At 53.2% G+C, this 21,077-nt stretch overlaps 1 protein-coding gene across 4 annotated transcripts in view; it reads right to left on the bottom strand.

The window, feature by feature from the left end:
• SNX19 (sorting nexin 19) overlaps positions 1 to 21,077 on the bottom strand; it is a 140,361-nt gene that overhangs the window by 22,763 nt on the left and 96,521 nt on the right. For 3 of the 4 annotated variants that reach the window (XR_008749885.1, XR_008749886.1, XR_008749889.1), the window contains one exon: positions 9,226 to 9,387. The gene's annotated coding sequence lies outside the window, so the exon portion shown is untranslated. Of the gene's footprint in view, positions 1 to 9,225; positions 9,388 to 21,077 lie in introns of those variants that run through there. The other variant, XM_055819305.1, reaches the window with a different exon arrangement.

Here is a 21,077-nt window from a genome sequence, read left to right as displayed (position 1 = left end):
GGGCAGGGAAAGGTTTGCTCCCTGCAGCAGATGCAGCAAAACCTCCCTGCGAGGGTCGCCGCCCTCCAGCCCCCTAAGCTGCTCCCCCAGCACGAGCCTGTGCTTCTGCATTCTTGTTTTATAGGGAGGGAAAAGCCAGCAAATATAACCTGAGCAAGCAGGGAAGGTAATGAGCTGCTCTCAGGCCTCGCTGCCCATAAAAACGAAGCTGCAAAAGGCAGGACTGGCCTGGGGCAAGGGACCGGTGCCCACATGGCCCCTACAGCGTGAGGATCTGCTCCCCAGGGCTACTGTGCTGAGCTTGCGAGGTGCCAGACCCCACGCACAGAGCACTCCTAAACCTCAAAAAAAGAGTCTGTGTGGTCCTGGTTGGGTGCTTTCAGGCTCAGGGTCTGTCCTGTGCCCACCCTCCATCCCAGCCAGCAGAGCTTTTGCTGGGAGGACAGCCTCTCCCAGCAGACACGTGCAAACCAAGCAAGAGTTTGGGCTTTGAAGTATTGCTCGCTGCAGCAGCTGCGGATCGAGCAGCCTGACACCAAGCCTGTGCTTCCTGTCCCGTCCCGTCCCCCCCCAACTCGGAATCAGCCTGTGCCGGGACGTTGGAGGAGACCGTTTCCTCCAGGCTTTTAATTTCTACAGCCAGGAATCAGCAGAGTCATGGGACGCTGTGAACACCAGCCCTCAAAAAGATCTTTGCTCCCTTGAAGTCGTAGCCAGGCTGGCGGAGCGCAGAGGGGTCACAGCGTCCTGCTCGCTCGCTTTCTGCTGGGGTAATTCCAGTAACAGCATTTGTGCAACGCCGGCTGGGGGTGGCACACTCAGCTATTTGAGCCCTGAGCATCAGGCTGGTGTCTCCTAGGACCTGTCCCCAAAAGCAGTGAGCACTGAGCTGGGAGGCTGAGGCACTGTCCCCCTCTGTGCCCCCACCAGTATCCTCCCCAGTTCAGCCGTCACCTCAATTCCCACCTCCAGCCCCACACACTTATCCCCCAAAGCAGCTTTTAGCTTAAACAACAAAACCGCATGAAATGTGCCGTTTGACAAAGATTTCAAGCCAGCTGTGTGGAAAACAGCCTGGCACCGCAGTGACACACATGCCACGTACCCCAGACCCTCTCCTTCCCAACACGGGCGGTGCAATGCAATTCCACCATGGAAATCTTTCCAGGGCTTCAGAAACAGGGAGCACCGGGTGCAGTGAGCTGTGCTCGTTCTCGCCTTCACAGTTTGGTCTGCCTCTGTTTTGGGGGTGCCCTGCTCTCAAACACCAAAGCCCCGCTCTCCCCAGCAGCTGAGCACTGGTGGGTTTTGTCGCATTAGTAGGCGCCGAAGTAATTTTGCTTCCGAGACAGCCCGGTCCCTAAGACCGACGGCACGAGTCGACCCCCGGCTGGCTGCCAGCCCGACCGACCGTTTCATTTCCAAGTTATCCCCATCGGCCCCCACGGTTTATGTAACTTTGCTTCATGTGAAGTGCATCCACTTCCCTCTCCCCGGAGGAAGAGATACACAGTAAGGATGCAGCTGCCGAGCGGCGCACAGCCAAACCGAGCCCACACCCCAGGGAGCTCGCGCCGCACCCCAGGACCCTCTCGGGACATTCGGGCCAGCCCCGTGTTTTATTCTAAGTCCTCATCCGCCCTAAAAAAACATGCGTGCATCGCTTCAATCCAGCCAGCACTCCAGTGCAGACAAGTAAATAAATGACCAAAGTTAAGCAAACCTGCTGAACGGGAGCATAGCAAATGCAGACCAAAACCCTGACTTTTTTTTTTTTTTTTTTTTTTTTTTTTTGGCTCCTCCCGTTTTAAAACTGGTCGGAGGACGTCAGCAAACACTCTCACCATGGCCTAAGAGCTTGACAAAGGTTCTCTGGGACTTTCCTAAGAGGAAGCAGAGAACAGGCTTCGCTCCCTGTCACCACGCACTTTTAACTCAAGTGGTTTGCACGAGAAATCACTTACACGGAAGAGAAACATTCAAACACCAGCCTGACAATCCTGAGCCGCAACCCCAGCTGAGGACATTAGTCCCCAGTCTTGGAAAGACCCAGATCTGGAAGTGATCGTCATCATAATGAGAAATGGAAAATGGAAAAAAAAAAAAGCGTGTTAATTCCTGTTGAGCCCAGCTAATTTCTCTCTTCTTGTTCTTACCAGGTCAGGAAACCCAAGCTGAGTCTTGATAAAATCCTATATAAATAAAACCCAGCTTCCCTGGGGTTAATCCTTCTGATCCAGCCGTGAGCAAAATACGCTCCCCTTTAGAGCTGGGCCTCTGACACCCCAAAAAAAAGTGTTTTGGGAGCCCTCCTCACGTCTTCAATATTAATTTTTGCTTTTTTGGTGGCTATTCATCTCACATTCATAAAACACCCTCCGCCTGGGCTCACACAGGACTTGCGTTTGTGGGGGAAGGACTGAAGTCAGCTGAATCCACCAAGTAAAAAGAGCCCATCCAGCCCCAAAATCTCTTCAATCTCCTGCATTTCCAGCTACATGCCAGTGGGAAGCATGAGGCCTCAGCACCACCAACCCCAGGGGCTCAGCACTGGGAGGAGAGGGCAGAGGCATCGCTCCCCACGTCCTGCCCGGAGCTGACATCAGTTCCTCCAGGTTTTACTGACGTCGTCCCAGCTCTGGCCTGATTTTTTTTAATTGCCTCGTAATTCCTGCAGCACCTCGGAGTTTTTACAAGCCTCCTGCTTTCCCCAAGGTCAAGAATGAGTGCCCCCAGCTCCCCCGTTTTCTTAATCACCAAATCGAGAGCGAGCAGTAAAAGAAGAACGCAGATACTGTTTCCTTGTGCTGATGGGGTATGCACACTGTGCAGGGCACTGTGGTTTAAAGGAGGAAAAATTCCTCACAATTTAAGTAGCTTTGAGGCTGTTCTTGCCCCCTCCATCACTTGGTGCCAGGAGGTACCCAGAAAGATGGAGATGTTAGAAAACGACCGCCATCCTTCATGCCTTGAGTGCTCAAGGCTCCCACTCCAGGGAGGTTTCCGAACGTTTTTTTGGTCAGAGGCTTTGGAAATGTCTTGGAGGAGACGGTAGCAATAAGAGGCGAGTCAAAACCTGTGCAGTTCACCAGGCAAAGTGGGCCTGGTGGCCTGCCCGTGGGTGGTAGGAAGCAGGTGGGGTTTGGCTTGCTTCGTGGCAATTAGGAACAGATCGAAGCTATACGAGACTCTCCTAAGCAGAGCGTAAGGGCTGGTTTGAGTCGCAGCCAGGCAGGTTTTTTTAGGGCAGGTTTCTCATTAAAACAGCCACCATGCAACAAACCCAACCGGGGCTGAGCACGGCCGGTACTGATGGAGACAGGCCCGTCTCACACTGGTGATGCTCACAGCGCACACAAAGAAGCACGAGTCCGTGTTCTGTTATCCGGCCAAGACAGAGCGAGGATATTTTCCTCCCCAAACAACCAGGCAGATCCCCTGGGGGTCCAGAGCCGCCCCCTGCTCAGGGCAGAGAAATTCCTCTGCAGCAGACACCAGCCCCAGGGCCTGCATCAGTGAAGAGGAGATATAAGATAATATATAGCACTGGGTCACTTGGTCCTGTTTAGGTTGGCTGGGTGATGGGGAGTTAGCACATTCGCCAGCATCGCCCAGCTCGCAGCACGGTCACGTTCTGCAGCTCTGGGAAAACCCACGTCCTCCTTGCAGAGCCCCGTGGTGGGGGAAGCCACAGTTTTATCTGCTGTGAACAGATATTCGAGCAGATGGTTTTGCAACGCAGCTCCGCAATGGTGACACACGCCGTACTGCATCCCCTGCCTGAGGCTATAGAGAACAGGTCCCATCAGCACCATGTGAGCTGGCTTTTGGTGACACGTAGAGAAGGGCCAAAAGTGACAGCGTTTGGAGAGAGTTACACATCGGTTACTACCTGGTGTGAGCTCAGCAGGGTGCAGCTGGCTCTGCAGGATACTGTCCGTCAGCAGCTCACCTCCGCAGAGCCGGCAGCCAACACATGAGCCTGCACACAGACAGACACTGATTAATCTGATACGAAGCCAAAGCAGCAAACTGCTGCAAATGGGTCGAAAAGGCAAAGCTGGTGCTGGCTGCAGTATTGTCGCTCCAGCATCAGCAGCCCTGACATGTCACCTCCTCCTGCTCTGAGCGCCTGTTCTCCCATCGTTTGGCCAAGTGCAACTACGTCTGCAGAAAGCTCCCCTGCATCAGAGGCAATTAGGTGGTCCCTGGAGAAGAGCAACGCTCGAAGGTGCCTGCCCCCACCCAACTCCATCACTTAGGAGCTGGCGGGAGGACGAGCAACGCAACATCCCCTGCAAACACCCACTAAAGAGACACAAATCCTGACCTGCCAGTCAAACCAGTTACCCAGACCGGAGAAAATGCCTGGCCATGTGAATCCTTTGCTGGGGCACTGGAGTTGCTGGCAGCAGCTGATCATGTTTATTCAGATGAGAACAATTTTCCTTCGCTTGTGCTCTTGACAGACCCAACCTGGAGGCCTCCGAGCCCGCCTGCCAACAACAACACGAGGGCGGGATGGGGACCATATCTATTTCCAGTTGAGCTGCAAGCTGGCCTGGGGGGCTGTTGGGTTCGCTGGACTGCTGACTGAACAAGCATCCTCTGCCTTGGAAGGGAAACGTGAAGTCACACAGCCCCCAGCGCGCTGCTGGACACCCCTCCTAATAACCCACCGCGCCCCATCACCGCGGTACCCGAGGCCACGGGGATGGACAGCAGGGGCTCAGCCAGAGCATGTGCCATGGGGGAAGAGATGCCTGGGAGATTGCACATGCACAAATACACGCAGGCAGGGGGTAATTTGGAGGCCTGGGCCTGTTCAGAGGGGCCAAGTCCGCTCTTCCCGTGAGAAAGTCAGCCTGGAGCTTCCAACGAGCAGTTAAGTTCAGAAATACCTCTTTATCCCTCAGCAAGCCCCCTGGTGACACTGCAAAGGGACACGGCTTCTCCTGACCCCTGCTTTCCCTGAGTACCAGGATGAACAGAAATAGCATGGGAGACAGGGACTAAAGCAGAAAGGTCCCAAACGCCCACCCCCATGTCCCAGGACAGGAGGCAGGGAGCTGCTTCCCTGCACGCGACTGTCTCCATCCCTTCACACGCCTCCCAGGAGCGCCTGGTACAGGTACAGACCGCAGGTGTGCATCGTCTCTGCACCCCCAGAGATGCTTTTCCAGCCACCCCCCCTCTACCTTTCCCAAAGGCATCCACAGGATTGCTCATAAACCTCAGCCCACAGGCGCTCCGAGCCTGAAGGACTACGTAGAGACACCCATAACAGACCCCAAACCCACAGACTGTACGGTTTTGGGGTTACACCAACTTCTTGCTGCTGTCCTACAACCCTATGCACAGACATCCCTGCCGCAGCGCTGATAAATCCAAAGGTATCGAACGGATGCTTGATTTCGCGTGCCGGGGCTGAATAATTTCATTAGCTTCTCAAGTGCCATCGAAGAAACCATGTTTCTAGCTCCGAGACTCACTGAAAAGCTCAGAGACATCCAAGAGTGGATCAGAAGGAACAGGAGCAACAAAAGGGAAATTAAAAAAGAAAGTCCTTCATGTTTTCTCAGCGAGTCCCTGATGCTAGAGAGGCAAATCATGATTTGTGGATGCCTAGAGATGGAGAAGTGAAGACCATCTGAAAAGGGAGCAAATAAATAAGACTTTGTATGAGGTCTAGAGAGATAACTGGAAGGGAAAGAAAGAGAGACAGTGTTTTTCCAGCTGAATAGAGTTTTGCCAGACAGAATTTTGCAGGCATGTTTCAATTTGATGAAAACACCTATTCAGGATTACGAAAGCATCGCATTTCAGGAGGGTTAGTGCTGTGCTGTGCCCTGATTCCTCTCTCATATTCCATCTTATTTGTAAAGACAAAAGGAAATATTTCCTCTTGCGAATATTTCTTTTTCGGTGAAACTCCAAACGTCTAAATTTAAAGACAATGCCAACAGTCAGAAAATTTTGAATTTTGGACAGGATGGAAAGTCCTTATTAAAACCCTCAGCTTCCTGCTGGCAGGCAGTCCTCAGGGGAGACCTGAGGATCCTGGTGCACCAGCTCCGGCACTCTCCTGCCTCAGTTTCCCCATGCACGAAGCAAGGACGAGCCTACGCGTTGGGAAGGAGTGAACTCATCTCCAGCACGTGCGTTGCATCAGGGCTGTCGATCCCATCGGTTCCCTTCCAGATGGCCGCAGAGATCCCGACGGAGCCTCAGGCAGCTCCCTCCTGGCTGTGCGAAAGCGGGCGAGAAGCTAGATGGAGCAGAGAGGGTCGGCGGAGGGCTTCCCTCGGCGCTCGCAGACAGCCTCTTCCTTCTCACCAGACGTCTTGGCTGACGGCTTTGCTGCTTCGCCGGCGGGAGAGGCGCCAGCTTTGTCTCCTGGCACATGCCGGCAGCGATGGAGGGCGAGACAGGCGGCGAGCGAAGGGAAGCTGGGTCGAGCCGGCAGCTCAGCCTCCCCTAAGCGCATCTCCAGCACACGGCCCAACCGCCGCCTCTGCCGACAGCTTTATTGCTGCCGAGGGCTGGGAGAGCTCCGTGGGGCGACCTGGCCCCGCACCATCCCTGCTCGACAGCTGCTCGGGCAGGGAGAAGAGTTTCAAAGGAATGGGGGAGAAATCCCCTGGAAAGCGGCTAAGGAAAATTGGCCACCCTCGGGGAAGTTGCTGCTTGGCCTTCCTGCAGCGCAGAGGAAGGCTGGCAGGAAAAACTCCCCAGATGAGCTTTTTCTAACAGGAAAGAAGGAAAAAACCCAAATAAAAAAAGCGCAGAGGTTTGCTAAGGCTGCCCGTCAGCTGTTCCCAGCCCTTCCTGCACAGTGCCTCCTAGCCCTGACCCAGGTCCTCCCACAGACAGGGTCTTCCCCCCAGCAGAGCCCAGCACTAGCCCAAAGGTAGTCTTTGATAGCCACAGGAGACTGGGGAGCCAGTAACTGCCCCAGCCTGGAACTACTGGGACAGCCCTGCTTCACTCAGCTCCCCCCTTCCCCCAGACCTTGTTCCTTCTGGGATTTCAGCCACGCAAAATGAACATTCTCATTTTTATAAAGTGAAGACACAACATTTCACAGAGGAAAAGGTCTGTGCAGATGGAGAGAACTGCCGTCCTTAGCTGGATTTAGTCAAAGACCTGATTTTTTTCCCCCCTTTTCTTTCCACGTTGCCCACAGCAACTCTTGGGCATCCTCACTTGCTCCTGCAACCTCCTGCATCCTCCCCAGGCTCCTGGTACCCACCGTGCTCCGTGCCGTGACCACTGTGGAGCATTGCAGCCGGAGCTCATCACCTTGCAGAGGATACACGAAGCAAAGTGGGGAAATATCTCACGGAAAGGGTGAGCCAGGGCTGCAGTGGAAACAGCCGCGCTGGATGGGATCACGGGAAGACGGGATGGGGGTGGCAGGTCTCTCCAGCCCTGCAAGCATCCCACCCACACATCGACATCTGCCACTGCGGGGAGGTCAGGCATGGAAATAGCACCTGGCGATGAGAATATTTGGCCGTGCCGGCAGCCCAGGTAGCTGCTGGGTGCGACGAACGCCGAGGCTGGGAAAGTTTATAAGGTGGGCTGCGGAAAACTGGCCGGCGGCTCTGCAGACAAAGCCTGCCTCCATCCAAAACAAACAGCGCCCGCTCCAAGCACCAGCACATGGGGCTGCAGGGCTCCCAGCTGCCATGGAGAGTGAGGGGGACACTGCAAAGCCAGCTGGAAGTAACTCTGTCCCTTAACCCTCACTGGCCTGGCTGCTTCTGGGCTTGCAGTGCTGCTGGAGAAGGGTCCAGCGGGATGGTTCACTTGCACTCTCAGCAACAAGCCACCAGCCCACGCTACTCCCCCCCCTCCGAAACACACAAATGCATCAGTTTTAAGAAAACACGTTAAAAATTCCATATCCGACATTGGCTGTGCTCAAATGCTGAGCCCGGGACCCCTCTGCAGACACAGAGGCCACCCCCCGGCTGCTGCCAGTGATGCCCGAGCACCGACTCCGTCTCCCCATCCTCCTGTGCAAATCCACTGGCGGTGCCTGACGCAGCCCTGTCCTGATAAATGCCAGCGCCCAGACGTGACCTAGGTGTGGAGGGCAGTGGTGGGTGATGGCTGAGGGCCAGCCACCCCATTATGAGATCCCCCACTGTTCTCCACAAAGAATAGCCCCTTGTTCTGCCCTGACGGCTCCCCCTCGGCCAAGGGGGCTGGGGGTAGTGAGGCAGCGCGGTGTCGGGGACAAAAACATCGGTTTGGAGACCCAGAGAGAAAAGAGCCACAAAAGGGGGTCAGACAGGGCTGCCGCAGCCCTTGGCCCGTAGCCGGCAGCACGGGAGCGATGGCTTCACGCCAGGCTGCAAGCAGTCCGAAAGGCAAAGGGCTGCTGCCCCATCCCCACGGAGCTTGGGTTATTCAGCCCTGAGGACCACATCGCACGAGTGGCACGCTGGGGGACAGCGCCAAGGGGGTGTCAGGGGAGCGAGGTGGGTCTCACACATCTGCCTTTCCCTGGCTCGGCACGGAGCAGTTTGGTTGGGAGCGAGTCCTCCTGCTGCATGGCAGCACCTCATGCTAAGCAGGGGAGGCACCGGGCAGGCATCTGCTTCAAGCTGCGGTGAGAGTTTATTTTTCCAGCTAAAATAATTTAATTTAGTGGAAATTTTTCCCCTTCTCAACCTGTCTTCTCCTGTAACCAGCCCAGCCTTGGGAATGGCTGGTCAGCTGGATAGGAACCAAGCTGGATGGCATGTCAAGGCAGAAGGCACATGAAAAGCCAGCCCAGGTTATGTCATTTATTTTCCAACCGAGCGTAGCCGGGGGGTGCTTGTTTTCTTCTCACCACCAGAACTGTAAGGCCCAAAATATCATTGCTAATGGAATTTACTCTTCCTGACGTCAGAGCAGATACATGGGAGGGGGTACACGTACCACCCGCTACGCTGCCCATGCACTAGCATGCACACATTTTGTGTGCTTCTGCAAAGCTCCTGGTTTGCAGCTGGAAATACTGCTTTTGCTGTGCACGCAGAGATATAAAGGGTCTATTTTAGCTGAGCTCGCCCAGCTACTGAAGTTGTAAGGGCTGACATGGCTTTATACATGTTGCCTTGCTGTTCTGACAACTTGAACAGACAGCTTGGCAAAGGTGGGACAAGGTGCACTGAGTGATGCTAAAAGTCAGCAGGTAGCAGGTCCACGGCCGGAGCAAAAGCCACTCACCTGCTGGGGTCTCAGCAAAGTCCTCTCCTGGTGAAGATCCTCATACAGCAAGTTCAAGCACCAGCCAAATTCCTCACGGGATGTGGAAGTGTTGGGTATCTGGGCTGAGCCCGTCCACTTGTGGTTTTGCTAGTATCTCCCGAACAGCAGAAGTTAATGAGCCTGCAGAAAAAAAAAACAAAACAAAAAAACAAAAAAAAGGAAAAAAAAAGCTTGCAATACTTTATAACAAGGCTGCCAGCTATATATTATGTTTAATAGGACAGTTATCATATGTTAAATACTGGCATGATTAAAAACATATTTATAAAGGATTAACAGCTCTATAATGGCTACATGTCTGTTCTGAGGCTGTTAAATCCCCCAGAATATGTTTCTAATCATCTATACAATAACCATCTTAATAAATCAGAATTAAAGGCATATTTGGGTGAGCATGGATTCCAGACTGCACCTGGTGGGTTTCTGCAGAGGGGAGGGGGCGGGTGGGTGTGTAACAAAACACAAGAGGCATAAGAGGTTTGAAATAAAAACAACAAATCCAGTGGGGCATGAACATGGAGAGCATTTGATGGAGACACACCAATGATGTCTGCAAGTGCCACCCCCCCCTGGATCCCCACTGACCGCAGGTTGGTGGGACCAAGGCGAGGAGAGGCATCCTGCCTGCCAGCCCAACCGTGCCGCCTCACCGCTGCATTTCCCACCTGCCAAAAAACAAAGCACTGCCAAGAGAAACCCCTCCGCAGCCCCCCGGGGCAGGAGAAACCCTCCAGTTTGGAGCTAAAGCACGACAGCACCCAGGACAGGCTACTACCGTGGCTGCTCCAACATTTTTCTTGCACTTCTGTTGGGTGCGTTTCTTGCCCAGCATCACAAGCCCACGCTCCGGCCGCGCTCCCAGGGATGGATTTGGGGCAGTGGTACCCCGCTGCTAGCAAAACGCCCAGGCACAGCGAAGGCATTTAGCAAAAATAAACGCTGAGGCAGAGTTTGAAATGTTTATTTTCCAACTCCAGGCCATTCATCCAGTGACACTGCTCTGTTCCAGTGAGTCTCCCTCTGTTTATATCAGATGATTAATGAGACACAGATTGTCTTTAGCCCTGACGGATGTTGCAGTCACCAGGGGTAAGTACGAATTTGGGCTTGATCTCCCCTTCTCCTCCCACCTCCATCTGCAGCCACCACACCGTCCTGATTGGCCTGGAAAACAGATTTTTCTTCCCGTTTCATGCAATCAAAACCAAGATTTTATTACAGTGGGTTTTTTTCTGGCCTCTTCATCTGCCTTCCGCAACCAACCCTCTTTTGGCTGGAAGCTCTGATAAAATGGGAAAGGGGTTTGAGCTGCAGGAAAAGTGAAGGGACAGATCAAACAACAAAGAAAGGAGGGAACTGGAGAGGAAAGGCAGAAGACAACCTGGTTTTAGCCTGCCCAAAGCATGCTGCTGAATTAGGGGAGAGAGATCCGCCAGGACGCATATGACGATGCTCAAGGGTGCAGCAACCACCAAACGCTATAACCAGTTATAACAAACCAGCCTAAACCCAGTGTGATGCACAGATGCTATTTCCGGGGGGGACAGGGCTTTCCCTGCTCCAGAAAATGCTGTTTCCAACCTCAGCATCATCCTGCTGGGCTACTGACCTGCCCAGCCAACACCTTTCCTACGCGGCACCCAACGGTCCATCTCCCATTTTCCTACAGAAGGAAGATTTGCAAAGCGGCTCAGCTTTTCCCCCCTCAAAAAAACTACTGTAAAACACTCCCATCAGTTTATTTCCAAGCAGCACGTCACAGGGACTGGCGAGCTAGGGCCGAAACCAGAGGCGTGGAGCCTAAACCATGGGTGCGGTGGCTAATTAGCCCCACTAATCAAACATCACTAGATAATCGTGCTGCATAGAGATGGGGAAGCTGTAAGAAAGGGCAGAACATAAATTAATGTGTTTAATTAATAACAGCAGCAAAGACATCTTCACAATGGCGATCAGAAGTGACTTCAGGGCCTTGGGATGGTTGGTAAGGGAATCTGGAACACAGCTTATTTTTCCCCTCTCTCCTTCCCATTGTGGGCAGCAACATGAGAAGAAACTGAGGGACCCAGTCTATTAACACATGGCTCCATGGCTGGTGTCCCTGCCACAGATTTGGTTTTTGTGATAATGGGATGGCCAGGCTTGCTGGCATCAGATGGGATTCACCTTTCTCAAAGGGGGAAGAGGGTCTTCACTCAAGAGCCAGCGGGTCTTGTTGACAAAGATTTAAACTAGAGGGGGATAACAGCAGGCTTGGCCGTGCCAAGCTGTAGGATGACACGCCAAGGTTAGAGGGACTGGGTGCTGCTGAGGGCTCTCTGCCTGGTGCTCTGGGACGTGCTGGGTACACCTGAAGTCCTACAGAGAAGAGCCAGGAGCCAAGTGGTAACAACAGACGAGGAGAAGGCTGAGGTACTCAACGAGTTTTTTCCCTCAGTCTTCATTGGCAACTATCGTCCCATACCTCTCGAGGGGGTGGACCGCAGGATGGGCACTGGAGGAGCAAGATCCCTCGCACCGTAAGAGAAGATCAGGTTCATGACCACCTAAGGAACCCGAACACACCTAGATCTATGGGACCTGATGAGCTGCATCCCAGAGTCCTGAGGGAAATGGCTGATGGAGTTGCCAAGGCACTCTCCGTGATGTTTGAAAAGTCACGGCAGTCAGGTGAAGTCCCTGGTGAGTGGGAAAAGGGAAACGTTGCACCCGTTTTTAAAAAGGGTTGAAAGGAGGACCCTGGGGACTAGCAACCCGTCAGCTCCACCTCTGCACCTGGGGAGATCATGGAACAGATCCTTCTAGAAGCGGTGTCAAGGCACATGGAGGACAAGGCAGCCCAAGTCCTGCCTGACCAACCTGTGGTTTCACTGGTGAGATGTGCTGAGGCGCCGGCACAGGTTACCCAGAAAGATGCTGCATCCCTGGAAACATTCAAGGTCAGGTTGGACGAGGCTCTGAGCAACCTGGTCTAATTGATGTCGCTGCTCGTTGCAAGGGGGTTGGACTAGATGAGCTTTAAAGGTCCTTTTCAACCCAAACTGTTCCACGATTCTAAATGGGGCTGGACTGACACCAGCTTGAACGTGTCACCGCAACGATGCCTTTGCATCCCCACAAAGTACGGCTCGGGGCAGGAGCAGTTGACACATTTCTCCAGCACTCAAAGCTCAAATTGAAAAGCTGCCATTAACATTAAAAGGAAAAAATAGCTTTTTAAGAACTCCATACGTTTCTATTATTTTTTCCCCTTCCCTTCCTTCTTTCTGATTCACCCTTCTGATATTTTGCTTGGACTCCAATCCTAATGCATTCATCCTTCTTAGCACATTTTTGGGCTGCTTCCACCATTGTTCTTGGAAACTTTTTTTTTTTTTTTTTTTTTTTTTTTGTAAGGACATATATTTAGATAGACAACCTGGTCTCCCACGTTCAAAATCCTACCTCAGGCTGGAAAGGGAAGAGCATATAGAGAGGGAAATGGGGCACCAGGCCAAGGCTGCTGCCCGAGGGTGCGTGTGGCAGGAGGCACGTGCTGCAGGGTTGTGCAAGCGTGTGCATGCAGCTGGGTGGGTATTTGTGCACACGTGTGCGTGCAAGGGGTGTGTGGTAGCTGGGCCCCCAGCACACGCTGGTGGTTACCTGGCGCTGGGTGACAGGGACCTCTCGGTGTCAGCATCGCCGGTGGGATGTTTGCCTGTGTGTGACATTCGAGGGCACTGTCTCCAGCGTGGAAATGTCTCCCAAAAGCTTTGCCAGCACCAACGGAGGGCTGGTCGCTGCAGCCACCCCCACGCCCCCCCCTCCCCCCCCCCCAGCCCCCATCAGGGCTTCAACGCAGCACTGTGGCTCCCAAGCATCCCTCTGCACCCCGCTCCACCCCCAGCCCGGGCCAGGGAGGACGTGAGCTAGTCTGCAACAAAGATATCAAATCTATCTGTGGCAAGCTTTTGGGGAAGGGTTATGGGATGCACCAGCCGCAGTCAGCCCACTCCGGTCCCCAGCTAGAGGAGGCTGGGACCGGCCCGGTTGCTACAGATACTGCACTTTGCCAATGGAGCGGGTGGGTTTGGACAGGCTGGTTTTAATAACCCACGAGCACTCAGCCCGCACCCAAACATCTCATTTTAAAAAGGCAGGTTGGAGGCCAAGAAGCACTCGCAGGCTTTTCATAAACACACTTTAATAATCTTCATCAAGAATTTTAATACAGAGCGAGCTGCCTGCCAGGAAATGCATTTACACTGTCAGCTGCCGAGAGAAATAGCACTGCACCACTGCTCAATACCAGAAACACCCTCTCTCCCTGCCTCTGAGCTTTTCCCCTCTTCCCCTTTGTATGAAATATGGGGCTGGGGAAACCAGAGGGGCTAAAAACCCCGGCAGGGAGCCAGGCAGCCCCCTGTAGCATCCCCTGAATCAGGGTGCAGCCCCTTTGCCTCGCCCCGCCGCGTGCCCACAGTCACCCCGCTCCCATCTCTTGCCGAGCCAGACCTCGGCTGGCCTTATGCTTCACCTCATTATTTTTTTATTTTTATTTTTCAAATCCTTCTTTCCCGTTAACCTGCTGGAGGTGCTGCGGCAGGCTCTGCGCAGGGCGGTGGCCGGAGGAAGGCTGCGTATTGAGACTATGGGAATAACTGGGGGTTTTACTAGCTACGGATACAGTTACAAAAGCTTTTCTTTCACAGCAAAGATTAACGGGATCAGAAAACATTTCCTTGCTGGCTGTGTTATTAAACAATTAAAGGGATTAGTTGTGGGCTTTACCATCCTCTGGCACATCAGGTTTTGGTTTCTGCCAGAGGCAAAATACCCAATTTGATCTACTCTGAACCCAGAGGGCTGCTTATGGTGGGAATCGTATTTTACAGCCTTTTTCCCAACAGCTGAAAATGCTCCGGCTGTAACCACCCTTCATACGCTGCTCCAAGACACATCCCTGCCCAGCTCAGCCTGCTCTCCCCAGGTGGGGCTGGATGTCACCCCTCTGTGTCCCTGCACAACTGCCCCGAAGCCAAGTGCCACCTGCGGGGAAGGGCTCGGAGACCGGAGCAGGGACCGGGGGAGGTTGGAGAGAAATATCCCGGGGTGACTTCAGCACCAGCAACTCCTTCCACACACTTCTTATCTTATATTACTTGTGGGGAGGGTTTTTGAACACCAGTTTCTGGCATGTCGGAGAGTTTGTCTATTTATAAGTCTGTTCTCAAGTGACTGACAAAAAGAAAGAATGAAAAAAACCAACCAACCCCACCCTGATCAAGTGAAATAAAATGATGAGATTAGAAATACATGTACCAGATGGCCTCTCTGAACCTCATTTAGCAGAAGTGGGGAATGCCAGCTTTCCAACAGGAACAGCACCATCACCTCTGCTGCTTTCCCTGTCCTTGTGAAGTTCTTGCCTTATTTATTTGCTTGAGATCAGAAAAGCTGAGGGAAGCTGCCCGGCAGAAATACCAACCTTGTGCCAAGCGTTTTGAAGTTTCAGCACAAATTGCCTTTTACAGGCAGGGGTGTGGGGGGAAGAGGTAGAGAAAAGGTCATTTCTGCTTGAGGAAAGCCCCCAAATGCTTCGGAGAGCTGAAGGGGCTTCTTCATCCTGCAGGCAGCCGGTGGAGGGGCAAGGTACCAGCTGGGTTTGGGGAAACGGTGGTGGGAAGGATGGAGGGGAGGTGCCTGGGTGGTTATGGCACGTGTGGACTCCAGCTTTGTTACTGTTAGAGCAACACAGCCTGAAAGATACTGTAACATCAGTAAGAACTTCAAAGATGCTATCCCCAAAACCCTCGCCAGAGCAGACAGAAATCTCCCACGGACTTTCTGAGCAGCACAGCATCCCTCAACTTATAGATACTCGTTACTCTCATTAATGTCCTTTATCAGCAATTTAAGGCATCCACAAAATTGCTTCCACCTCCCCCAAAGCCCTCTCCCTTCCCCTGCCTGACGGATGCTGCAATTCTGCGGCGCCATCCATCTATCTACCTGTGCTTGCACACCACCAAGAGCAAACTTGAGGCAGCAAGATCCCCTGGGAAACGATGACCCCAGATCTGGGAGAAAAAGAAACTTATAAAGACCTTCACCAGTGCCACAGGACTCTGTGCAATTGACTGCAACCAGGAGTTTCCTCGGCGTGGAGGAGCTATGGGCAGCGTTTGCCCAGGTACATCCTTGCAGCGCTTCTCCCTGTGCTTGGGGCATCCTAAAAAAACAAGCCCTGGAGCAACGCACAAGCCACAATCCTGCACAGAGTGGCCACGGAGAAAATCTGGGTACCCCAGTGCCTCCCATCAAGCTCGAAGCAGCAGGCTGCACCACGGTGAGCTGCTGCTCCCCGGGGGCTCAGCTTTCCACCAGCCGGTAGAGCAAGATGTTGTACCTTGTTTATGTTTCTATGGTATTATCCTGCCTGCTGGCTCCCATCCTACAGCCCCCACCGGCTAAATCTCTGCGAGGTTAATTTCTAACATGAAAAACGGCCTCCCAAGAGCAACTGTGGTTGATTTAAAATAATAAAAATGGAAATCTCAGATTTGATGACTAATCCCGGGAGACCAGCTTAAATTAGTGCTAACCAATCGGCCGCAAAAGACCAGAGGAAAATTCCTGCTGGACTTCTCTCCTCAGTCCACTCCCTGGCTTCATTTTCCATCCCCAGATCCTTCCAGCCTGCAAACATATACAGTGTTGCCTCGGTAACTCGGAGACGAGATATATGTACATGAAAAAATGAGACAATCTCTTTCCTCAGTGATTGCCCGGAAGGTGGAAAACGGAAACCTATTCTAGTCTTAAAGCAACATCAGCTTGTACCAGACACACTCATAGCCCAACCTGCTCCCACACGTGCCACCTGCAGGTCCCACGTGAACAGAGATAACCATCCCCTTGCAGGCACCTGTCCCCAGACATACCTGTCTCTTCATCCCAAGGGAGGATGCTCAGGACATGCAGATTCACCAAAACACACCCTTTGCCCAAAGGCGTTTTCTTTCTTGCACACACAAACCGGCTTATTCCTCCATCTTCCAGGAGCCCGGGTTCACTTGTGAACTCCACTTTAAGAAGTAAGCACGCCTGCAGCCTAGCCTGGACCAGGCGGGCTCTACTCAGCTGAGCTGTCGCAGAGACACCATCCATCGGTGCTCCGTCTGTGCTACACTTGCTCTTTGAAAAGCTCCTGCATCTCAGGGCTTGTACATGCATGAAAAATAAGCAGGTCTCAAGCACACTAGGAGCTCAAAGCAGGGTACCTATGCTGTACGGTATCTCATACCATCTTTAAATCCTGCCCTGAATCCTTTGCACAGCACCACCCTTTGCAGCCCACGGTTCCCTCGGAAGAGCAGGGCGGCCAGCTGGGACGTAGATCTCCCGCGGGATGCTGCAGCCATTGCCACCATCCCCACCTGCCTGTGCAACCCCTCTTTGGTGCAGCATCTGCACTGTCACAGGTTATTCCCCCTTTGCTTTGGGTGGAACGAACCCCTGCGCTGGACGATTCGTCTGCATTATCAGCAGTTTTCCCTCTCCAACCCCATACCTGAAGGACCTGCCCAACCTGGCCATAATTAAAACACTGGGTCTCATCAACTCCCCGCGATGTCTTGGCTGCAAAAGGACATGATGAAAAGACTGATTCCCCCCACTCCACCTCGGCACCAGCCTCTGCTTCCCTGCAAGCTTTGCCATGAACTGTGGCTATCAGAGCACTCCTTACTCCGACATTTCCCATCTGGAGTCAATCGCTTCATCGGTCCCCTCAAGGGGCAGGAATCCTGTGGCATGTGCCTGATTGATGAAAACATGAACATCTTCTTACGAATAACAGCAGGGATCCAAAACAAGGAAAATAGTTGGATCAAGGGGGCATGTCATGGATACAGCTGCCTTTCCTCCAGACACCTCCAGCATCCTTCCCTCCACGCACCTCCAGCATTCTTCCCTCCACGCACCTCCAGCATCCTTTCCCCCCAGACACCTCGAGCATCCTTCCCTCCACACACCTCCAGCATCCTTCCCTCCACGCACCTCCAGCATTCTTTCCCCCCAGACACCTCCAACATCCTTCCCTCCACGCACCTCCAGCATCCTTCCCTCCATGCACCTCCAGCATTCTTTCCCCCAGACACCTCCAGCATCCTTCCCTCCACGCACCTCCAGCATTCTTCCCTCCACGCACCTCCAGCATTCTTTCCCCCAGACACCTCCAGCATCCTTCCCTCCACGCACCTCCAGCATTCTTCCCTCCACGCACCTCCAGCATCCTTCCCTCCACGCACCTCCAGCATTCTTTCCCCCCAGACACCTCCAGCATCCTTCCCTCCACGCACCTCCAGCATCCTTCCCTCCACGCACCTCCAGCATTCTTTCCCCCCAGACACCTCCAGCATCCTTCCCTCCACGCACCTCCAGCATTCTTCCCTCCACGCACCTCCAGCATCCTTCCCTCCACGCACCTCCAGCATCCTTCCCCCCAGACACCTCCAGCATCCTTCCCTCCACGCACCTCCAGCATCCTTCCCTCCACGCACCTCCAGCATTCTTCCCTCCACGCACCTCCAGCATTCTTTCCCCCCAGACACCTCCAGCATCCTTCCCTCCACACACCTCCAGCATCCTTCCCTCCACGCACCTCCAGCATCCTTTCCTCCACGCACCTCCAGCATCCTTCCCTCCACGCACCTCCAGCATCCTTCCCTCCACGCACCTCCAGCATCCTTCCCTCCACGCACCTCCAGCATCCTTCCCTCCACGCACCTCCAGCATTCTTTCCCCCCAGACACCTCCAGCATCCTTCCCTCCACGCACCTCCAGCATCCTTTCCTCCACGCACCTCCAGCATCCTTCCCTCCACGCACCTCCAGCATCCTTCCCTCCACGCACCTCCAGCATCCTACCCTCCACGCACCTCCAGCATTCTTTCCTCCACGCACCTCCAGCATCCTTCCCTCCACGCACCTCCAGCATCCTTCCCTCCACGCACCTCCAGCATTCTTTCCCCCAGACACCTCCAGCATCCTTCCCTCCACGCACCTCCAGCATTCTTCCCTCCACGCACCTCCAGCATCCTTTCCTCCACGCACCTCCAGCATTCTTTCCCCCCAGACACCTCCAGCATCCTTCCCTCCACGCACCTCCAGCATCCTTCCCTCCAGGCACCTCCAGCATCCTTCCCTCCAGACACCTCCAGCATCCTTCCCTCCATACACCTCCAGCATCCTTCCCTCCACGCACCTCCAGCATCCTTTCCTCCACGCACCTCCAGCATCCTTCCCTCCACGCACCTCCAGCATTCTTTCCCCCCAGACACGTCCAGCATCCTTCCCTCCACGCACCTCCAGCATCCTTCCCTCCACGCACCTCCAGCATCCTTCCCTCCATGCACCTCCAGCATCCTTCCCTCCACGCACCTCCAGCATCTTTCCCCCCAGACACCTCCAGCATCCTTCCCTCCATGCACTTCCAGCATCCTTTCCTCCACGCACCTCCAGCATCCTTCCCTCCAGACACCTCCAGCATCCTTCCCTCCATGCACTTCCAGCATCCTTTCCTCCACGCACCTCCAGCATCCTTTCCTGAGTCACCCACCCAGGGCTGGGTCCATGAAGTGTTATTCCCCTCCTGCCCAGCCACACAGCACCGTGGTGTACTTCACCGACGGCGGTGTTTTGGGAAAGCCTGGGCAGGCAACGCCCTCTACCCAGTGATGCCCCAGCTGCAAAGAAGTTCATGAGTTATACCCAGGAGATGCTTTTCTGCAGGGTTATCAGGAAGACGGGAAGCACTTTCCTATGGCTAGGGAGAAGTCAGATGGACCAGCCAGGGACACAGATGTGGGGGCTGCTGTCATGATGGAGCAACAAGAACAAACCTCCTTCACTACCGTACTACAGCTGAGCATGAGCCAAGGCTGGAGGCTCGCAGGGAGACATTCCTTCAGCTCAACCACCAAGTCCTCTGCCCAGGATGCTGTAAAGAGCTTAAAATGAAATTCTGGCTTCCTCAAAAGCAGCACGGGCTTTGGCACAGGTCTCAGCGGAGCCAAGAAAAGACCCCTTGCTTCCAGTCCCACCACCATCTTTTTCAATAAAACGCCTCATCTGACATTTGCCCCATCAGCCAATGGATGTGCCTGTTAAAACCCACAGCCCCCTGTGCTGGGGGTATAACCAGATCCTCGGCTGCTCCACCACTGCACCACCTGATATTAAATAACTTTGTCTCACATCGAGATTGTCATTTGCAAAACCAGGACAGCAGCGTTACCACCCGCCTCCGAGCCGTCCGGGAAACTTCCTTCAGGGGTAACTTTGAAATGCAAAACTGGGAGAGCGGAGGATAACACATCATTACTCATACAGACAAGGTGAAATATGCTTTGCCAAAGTGTGAAAAATATTTATATCCAAATACAAAGTATCTCTCAAATTTGCAGTTCCCTGCATGCTTGGGAACCTGAGCCGTATTTGTGGAAGCGGCTGCGAAGGTAAGCTCATTTCTGCCATTAAAATGTGCTGGTGCAGGGAAGATGAAGTGAAAAAAAAGGGTGGGAAAATGTGATTTGATCTGCTTTTGAAAGCAATAATAGTTTCACTGAAAAGCCTCACAAACTTTAATGTGTAGGGTGGAGCAGGATTAAGATCATAAATAACTTCCAGAGAAGAAAAATGATGCCCTTTCACATGCTGGTAGCGTGTTATCTTTAAAGCCCAAGCAAGATAAAATAACTGGCTTCAAATATCACCACCATTCATCCAGAAGGATTGTTTTGAAACTCGTTTTACAGGGATCGCTTTTTTCTCCAGACACAGGACGGCCACCTTTGGGCTGGAATGCAGCAGCAGCTTCGCGTGCTGCAGGAGGGGACGGATATTTATCCCACGAAAATGATGAGCTGGTGTGGCAGCTGTTATTGAGAACAACTTTCCTGGAAGGGTAACTAAACACTATATTGGAACACTGGCTGTGAGGCCAGTCTGTAACTAGTAGAGGTGAGGGTGAGGCCTGATCTGGAGGCAGAGCATCTTCTATGCTCAGACCCAGCCTCTGACATGACCAGAGCGAGGATGCTGGATCCCCCCCAGCCCTCCCAGTCCTTTTTCTCTATAGATACTTTTGAAAACTAAGCACCTTGGGCTTTCACCACATGACCCGCTCCACCTCTGAACAAGCCTTTTCTCTTAGATAAAGGCTTGAGATCCAAAGCATAAACCCTACCCCAAAAGCCAGGGTTTTGCATCCCCCTTCCCGGGAGAAGCCAGCCTCCCGGCTGAATTAACCGCATCCCTACAACGGTAGCTGTTTTCTCACCCGTAGCGCTGACGAAGGGCAGAGGTATTATTCAGACCTATTGATCGGTGGCTGGGAATACAGACCCAGGTCCGAGTTAAAATGCAGGTAGAACTTTAGGTAGTCGGGATGCATTTCCTTAAACTGGAATTTAGGCAGGAGTCCAAGACTAACACCCCCCCCCCCCCCGCCGCCTCCCCTCTCGCAAATAGTGCCGAGGGCTCTTTAATGACCACAGTGGTCTAGGCTTGGGTTAATGTCTTATCCATAAGTTATTCAGTATTTCCTTTTAAAGACAAAATAGTTGGAATACCTCTCTTTCTCTCTTTAAATTGCAGTTGCGGCTGCTAGAACAAAAAAAAAAAAAATACTCGCAGCCTCTGCAATATTTCCATATGTGGCACCGACACCGGGAAGTGTCCGTTTCATGGGAGTCCCACCTCTCGGGTTTTTATGGGAACTCCAGTGTTATCAAGCTTATAGCGGCGCTAATACCTGCAGGGAGGCTG

The sequence above is a fragment of the Falco peregrinus genome, chromosome 15 (assembly GCF_023634155.1).
Source record: "Falco peregrinus isolate bFalPer1 chromosome 15, bFalPer1.pri, whole genome shotgun sequence".
Classification (NCBI taxonomy): Eukaryota; Metazoa; Chordata; class Aves; order Falconiformes; family Falconidae; genus Falco; species Falco peregrinus.
Note: the sequence above shows the minus strand (reverse complement) of the source record. Positions and strands in the feature narration are given on the sequence as shown.